The 6,741-nt window shown below is 34.8% G+C and overlaps 1 long non-coding RNA gene across 1 annotated transcript; it reads left to right on the top strand.

The window, feature by feature from the left end:
• Positions 1 to 285: 285 nt before the first annotated feature.
• LOC127476466 (uncharacterized) lies at positions 286 to 5,118 on the top strand. The gene is made up of 3 exons (XR_007906632.1): positions 286 to 600; positions 1,503 to 1,536; positions 2,659 to 5,118. It is a non-coding gene; the product is annotated as an uncharacterized LOC127476466 (long non-coding RNA).
• Positions 5,119 to 6,741: the final 1,623 nt, after the last annotated feature.

Below are 6,741 nucleotides of genomic sequence, written 5' to 3' on the forward strand. Positions count from 1 at the left end.
AGAAACAGGCAAAGAGGAAGGATGAAAGAAACCACAGCAAAAGCATGTTTGTTGTACTACTTGACTTATTTAAATTCTGAGATAAATGACAGTTTATGTGCTGGAGTGAGTGTAAGCAGCTGTTCTGTTAATTTTACTTCTTCCCATGTGTGCTAGCCCTAACAGTATGGCATTGGAAACATAAGAGGCAGAAGCAGGAATGTCAGAGAAAACACTTTTTTTTTTGCCAGTTCTTTCATCCATTTTAAAGAAGAAGCTGCAGTAAATAATCACAAAGTGCTTTAGTGTTTCCTTCAGTGACAGACAGAAAGATGGGATCTAAACGTAGAAGTTCAATGAAGCATGTACTATTGTTTTGTTAGATGTTTTCTCTGCCCAATGTTTATAAATTACAGGATTATGGAGACCTGAATACTTTACAAGGATTTTTTTTTTTTTCTTCCTCAGTTGGGATTTTCAAAGACTATCTATATCATGATAACAATTCACAATATAAATGCCTTTATTTTTAAAGAGAAATTATCTGTTTTATGGATGGAGAACCTATATGGACAATGGATAAATGAGTTGCTCAGTCTCAGAGGAAATCTGGACATAGAGGTAAGTAATACACTCAGGAGACCTTGGTTCTTATAACTGCTGCCCTAGTCACTTGTCCATTAGTAATATTCAATGCATATGATGATACAAGATTACAAAAGCCTGAACTGAAGCAAAATCCTATTTGGCTGCCTTTACAGTGTGCAACACTATATAGAGTTGTATCTCCTAAACACTTACACAGTCTCTGTGGCTCACAGTATTTTGTAGCCTCAGAGGCTGTCTTTGTATTTGATGCTACTCAGTGGAATTTTCTTTCATAGTTAGTCTAATCAACCTTGAAGTGCTTGAAATACCCTGCAGAGATGACTCACAAATTTAAATGTACCTTTCTTTTGTGGGCCAAGTACCTTTATTTTATCTAATACTAGTTGTTGCTCTGGAAAAAAACTGTGAATAATTACTCCATATTCACCTTTTCTAAGCAGTTGGAATTCTATTAATAACAATAACAGTGCTCTTCTCTGTTACTGCTCCAGTCCAGGTATATCCTTCCTGAAATTGTTAGGTCAGACCCACATTCAGTATGCGTGATGTGGCCACATTATGGGTTTATACTGTTAGTTTATGCTGGTCTAGGATCCATTTCTTTCCTAATAATCCCTATTAGTCTGATTGCTCCTTTTTTTTTTTTCCCCAAATAGTGCAAATACAGGCGCTACAAGACAGCAAGATGGCAAAAAAGCAAACAACTTCCAGCCCATGCTTTTGGATTATTTGGACCATTTTGTCATTCAAAAACATTCATGATACTTAGAATATCTGTTTGCTTGTTTGTTTATTTTTTTCCCTGAAGTGCGAGGTCTTTGTTCCCCCCCCACCCCCCGCCCAAGTTAGAAAAACAAAAAATATAAAATAACGTCCTAAATAAGAGAAATTTCAAAACATCTATTTCTTTCTAGGATCTCTTATCCTTCCTTCTGCATTGTCACTGAGGTGAGCTGCTCACAAGTCTGCGGCTTGGACCAGGCGAATTTTCAGAGTATGGAAAGGTTAAAAATTCAGATCATCGTACATTAGAAACCTCCACTGAAATTGGCTTCTTCTGATAAAGAACTTCCCTTTTAACATTCTTTATTTTCTAAAAGAAAATATTTGCAGGGAAAATACTGCACTAGTTATTTGTTTTATTAAGCACTGTAAAAGTATTTAAGTACATTTTCTAATTATGTGTTTGCTAAGTGAAATCTCCCAATAATGTGTAACAGTAGACTAGGCTAGACTAGACTAGAACAGAAAGAATAGTTGCATTGGAAGGAACCTACCATAATTAGCTAGTCCAACTGCCTGAATTCTTCAGGACTGACTAAAAGTCTAGAAAGCCTGTTCCATCGTTTAACCATTCTCTTAGTAAAGAAATGCTTCTTAATGTCAAATCTGAAGTTTGCCTTATGCAGTTTGGAACTATTCCCACACATTCTGTCATTGGATAAAAGGGAGAGGAGATCAGCACCTCCCTCTCATCTTATCCTTCTGAGGAAGTTGTATAGAACAATGAGATTTCCACTTTCAGCCTCCTTTCCAAATTTAACAAACCCAAAGTCCTCAGCCACGCCTCATAGGGCATTTCTTCCAGCTCTTTCACCAGCTATGTTACCTCCTCTGGATGCATTCAAGCGCTTTAACAGCCTCTTTAAATTGTTGGACCCCAGAACTTCACACACTACTTAGGATGAAGCCTCATCAACACTAAATTTATCAGCTTTAAAAACTCTAGTGCAGTACAGGAAATTCATCAGCTAATGCCAAAAGTGCTGAGCTGCTCTTAAACCACTATGAGTTATCCTAATCCTAACCTATATCTACTGTGGAGTGGTAACAAGGATCTGGGCACCTACCAGCTAGCTGAAGGCCAGCTGGGGATCTCTACTCCATCATGATACATGGTATCTTTCTGAACTTCCAAAACCAGCGCTAAGAACAGGTACTACTAGCTTCATTTAGTTACCTGTCTTTGGTTCATTTTTATTTATTTGCCTCGTGCATTCAGGTCTTTGGTTTGCTACGTATTCAAGAAAGGCCTTTTATTAATACTGTTTTTCCTTACTTTTTTTTTAGACACAAGCATGGGTAATGAAAAAATATTACGTCTGTGCATCTGTATAGCACCTGGCACTGAGGAAATTTTCAGGGAACAGAGCAGCATATTGCAATAAATACAACTGTTCCTGCTACTTACCCAAGGTGTACCCATTAAAGCCTTTGTTTATGCCCCTCAGCTGCATCATTTCCTATACAAAGTGCATAAAAACAACTACCACCCACTGCTAGTGGTTCAGAATCTCTGAAATAACCTGATGAAAGGTGAAACTAAGAAAAAAAGATTGGTTTTATTAGCAGTAATGTTGCAATTAGTTCATTATCATTGTTATGAAAGACAGGTTTAAATTTTTCTTGTAGGAGTTGCATTTCTGGACAGATACAGATGAAATGCAACTATTCCAGTTTGTGGCAACTGTGCTCATTATATCAAATGAACAGAGGAAACAAAATAAACAGGGTCTGGATATTATCTTGGGAAAATGCTCACTTTTTCAAACATCAGATGATTACCAAAAATGCCACCTATCATAAATATTTTTCTAATTTTTTTTCAAATATCTTTAGTAAAAGTTACCTTGCTCTGCAGCTCTTTACTCTGAGATAGTTGTTATAATGATTGCTAATCATTAACTATGATGAGTTTTCATTTTAAGGTTATGCTATACTTTTATTCTACACATATGTTATGTAGACATTATACAGGCCTGATTTTTTGCCAAGATCCAAGTAAGACAGAATACCTAGTGAATAGAAATGTTTTTCTTTATACTACATCTTGATAAAACTTCTTTATGATGCAGATCATCATCCTAGCTGCAATTAATAATAGAAGTCTGTGAGAAGAGCTTCCATGCTACAAAAGCATGTTGAAGTTTGTAAATACTTTTGGTAGGTGTTAAAATAACTGACAAAGAAGAAATAAGAGAAAAAAATCCACAAACAAAACCTGCATATCTCCTGGGGCATTTCAACCTGATCTTCTACTGCAACCTTCTGCTCAAACAGTATCATTGCACAAAAATATGTTACATGCTTATATATTTTGCTGGATTCTAATATCAGAGTTAATTAACATTCTTACTTGATTGTCAATACTTAAGGAAAATTCAGGAATCTACATATTTTGTAATTTAGTTCAGCTGATAAGAAGCATACAGGGAACTATTAGAAGTACATGAAATTTGCTATGAGGAGTTACATAGAGAGAATTTTTTAAATTAAAAATTTAAATTTAAAAAAAATAAAAGTCTCTACTACACTGTGATAGAATGTCTTTCTTCAAGGTGCTTGATAACATTTGCTTTCTCTGCTAGCAACACAGTGTTAGCCTTCTATCTTCATCCTTAATACTGACTTGGGCTCTTCCTCTTTTTTGAAAATCATCACAAATCACAGCCCAGGTAGGCATATACAAGCTTATTTAAGGCTACCAGTGAGCAATTTAAATGCAATAATACAGAATTTAGAGTGAGCATCACACTGAACCCTTCCAGCCCTTCTGGGTGGTTAATAGGTGACTGAGGTTTATATTTTTACAAGGAGACTAGATATAGGGATCAAAGGTTGAAAGGTTCTTACTCCATACAGATAATCATTTGCCAACTCTACAAAAAAGTCCCTGCAACTTCTTGTTTGTAGAACTGTGGTAAAAAGTGAAAGCCTCTAACTGAGAAGGGGATAGTTAGTTAATAGTCAAATATGTATCAATAATTTACATAGGCCATAGAAGAAGCTACTAATTGGCTTGTTCTGAGTATCTTATCCTTCTTCCCAGTAGTCTTGGACTGTAGTAATTGATTGTATCTCCCTTGGGTCCTTGCCAGCCTTGCTCTACAGCATGTGATGAGTTGTCAGCAAGTCTTTGCTAGCCAACATCAAGAACGTGTCCAGATGATGATTTACAAAACCACTGCAACATGTGCTGGTTTTGAAAATCAACCATTTCAATAGTGACAAATAAGACCCCATCACTCTTCGTGACTGAAGTGTCTTCTATCAAACCTCCTACTTCATTTAGTGGTCAAAGCACACTTACATTTATGTGGAACAATCTGTTGCTGCAATATATGTAATCAGTTTCCCAATGAACTCTGTGAAGAAAATAAATTTCATCACAGTTAAGTAAAAAAATATAAAATTTGCTTGTGTTCTGTCATCTTGTCAAACAAGCAAAATGAGTACAACCTCTCTGTCACTTTGTGTCCATGAAAATCATTGAAGTATTATACTATAAACAGTCTCAAAACTGAAAGAGGTTTTTCCCTTCTGACATGGTAGATTTTAATGAAGGTCATTCTAGGGGTAATGTGTGAATCTGAGAAGTAGTATCCAGAAAGACTTTCTTTTATTGATTATACAGGGTATAGTGTAGTATATATCTTCCTGTTAGCAGCTTACATAACATTGTATCTAAATACAGTGTGTTTCACCCAATTCTCAAGTGGTTTTTTTGACCTGTATTTAAAATACCAGTTTAGTCAGAGTTGCAGGTATGATTTTAAATGAATTATAGGAAGTCTTGGCTTAAACTTTTTAAGTATGTTATGTCATGACATCAACATAAATACTCAGAGTGGGTCAGAGGTTCATTAAAGAAGTTTATTGTAGATTTAAAAAAAATAAATAAAATCTCAAAATGGAATTAAAGCAGACAAATAAAACAGTTAACTTCCCTGGAAGTCAGTTTGAAGTTTGGAGAAGCCATGTTTAGCTACAATTAAGTAATGTGAAGAATATCATAAGCATCATATCACACAAATACATTTTGTACACATATATACAAAAGAAGACCCAAGGTATTTTCTAGTTGCATGTGAAGCTTAAATCATATTTCAGTGGTTAGATCTTAGAACAGCATCGCAATCTAATTACTAAAATCCAAAAGACATTTTCTCTTTATTTTTGAATGCTAACACATCAATGAAGCAGTCATGACTGAAATAATTTCAGATGGTAGAAATATTAACTAATGTATTTAGGACATGAATAATTTTAAAAATAGCTCTAAGATGTTTCTTTATATTTTATTAAACTTAGTTGTAAAAAAAGTGAAAGAGATTGGGGAAAGAGATACTTCTGTTTTAAAATACATGACTTACACAGAAAAGTTCAAAATGTTTCTCGTTTGGAGTAGGTAACACTCAGCATTAGGATTAGGTTTTACAGTGGAAATTTAAAAGCACATGCTGTAACTGAGTAACTGATACATTTTCTTCTTAGTGTAGTTAACATGATCATGGAAGTTTTATCTTAATTAACTCAAGATTCAGAAGGATTTGAGGATTTTCAGCATTAGACTACCTCCCTGTTCCTGTAGAAACAGCATCTTTTATTGTGCTCATTCCATAAAAAGGAATATGATTTAATCCTTCTAAAATTTTCTCCTTTGATTATCATGAATATGAACATGTTCTTTAGAATTATATGACACCGTTTCACACTCAGAGACATGTTGAAAGTAGGTAAGAAAATTAAGGCACCTCACTGCTTATGTGGATGGTTATACTGCAACAATTACATATTAATAATGCTAATTTGTATTACAGTAGCACCTGGAGGCCCTTTATGAAATTAATACCTTCCTGTGCTAAGCATGGTGCTCACACAAAAAAATAGTTCTACCTTTTAGCAACCTGTAGTCTCAACACATAAAACTGGCAAAGGCTAGGAGAAATCAAGAATTAATTCACCAAATTTCACAGATGGAAAACTGTGGCACAGAGGTTTAGATCTGTCAGGTTTGGTTTGGTTGGATATTTTTCTCTGAGAAAGTTTTGCCGTTATGATTTAAGGTATAAATTTAAACTGAGAGAGCTTAACCAATAACCAGTATGAAGTATTTCTGAACAGTCACAATAAAATAACTTACCTTTTTTCAGCTTAGCTGAAATCATTTGGGAACAGATTTACCTAAACCCAAATAAGCCACTCTTATTCCTAAAGCCTAAGATCCATATAAATAAGGTGTATTCACATCTTTTGCATTCAATTAAAATCCATTTTAATGATACAATTCCCATGAATGTATGCCTTAACTTGTAAGTACTCTCATAAATAATCTGAAAGAACAGCTGTGACTTTGACCTGGAAAGGCCTGTT

This window comes from Manacus candei, unplaced genomic scaffold (genome assembly GCF_025592945.1).
Source record: "Manacus candei isolate 608988 ecotype Guabito, Panama unplaced genomic scaffold, ASM2559294v1 h1tg000049l, whole genome shotgun sequence".
NCBI classification, from domain to species: domain Eukaryota; kingdom Metazoa; phylum Chordata; class Aves; order Passeriformes; family Pipridae; genus Manacus; species Manacus candei.